The sequence below is a fragment of the Nematolebias whitei genome, chromosome 21 (assembly GCF_014905685.2).
Source record: "Nematolebias whitei isolate Nwh7 chromosome 21, NemWhi1, whole genome shotgun sequence".
NCBI classification, from domain to species: domain Eukaryota; kingdom Metazoa; phylum Chordata; class Actinopteri; order Cyprinodontiformes; family Rivulidae; genus Nematolebias; species Nematolebias whitei.
In genome coordinates, this window is record NC_056518.1 from 1,038,033 (window position 1) to 1,038,410 (window position 378).

The window sequence follows — 378 nt, forward strand, 5'->3', positions numbered from 1 at the left end:
TATAGTAGAGGTCTAGTTATATAGTAGAGGTCTAGTTATATAGTAGAGGTCTAGTATTATAATACAGGTCTAGTATTATAATACAGGTCTAGTATTATAATACAGGTCTACTATTATAGTAGATATCTAGTATTATAATACAGGTCTATTATTATAGTAAATGTCTAGTATTATAATCTAGGTCTAGTATTGTAGTAGAGATCTAGTATTATAGTAGAGGTCTAGTTATATAGTAGAGGTCTAGTTATATAGTAGAGGTCTAGTATTATAGTAGATGTCTAGTATTTTAGTAGATGTCTAGTATTATAGTAGATGTCTAGTATTTTAGTAGAGGTCTAGTATTATAGTAGAGGTCTAGTATTATAGTAGAGGACTAGT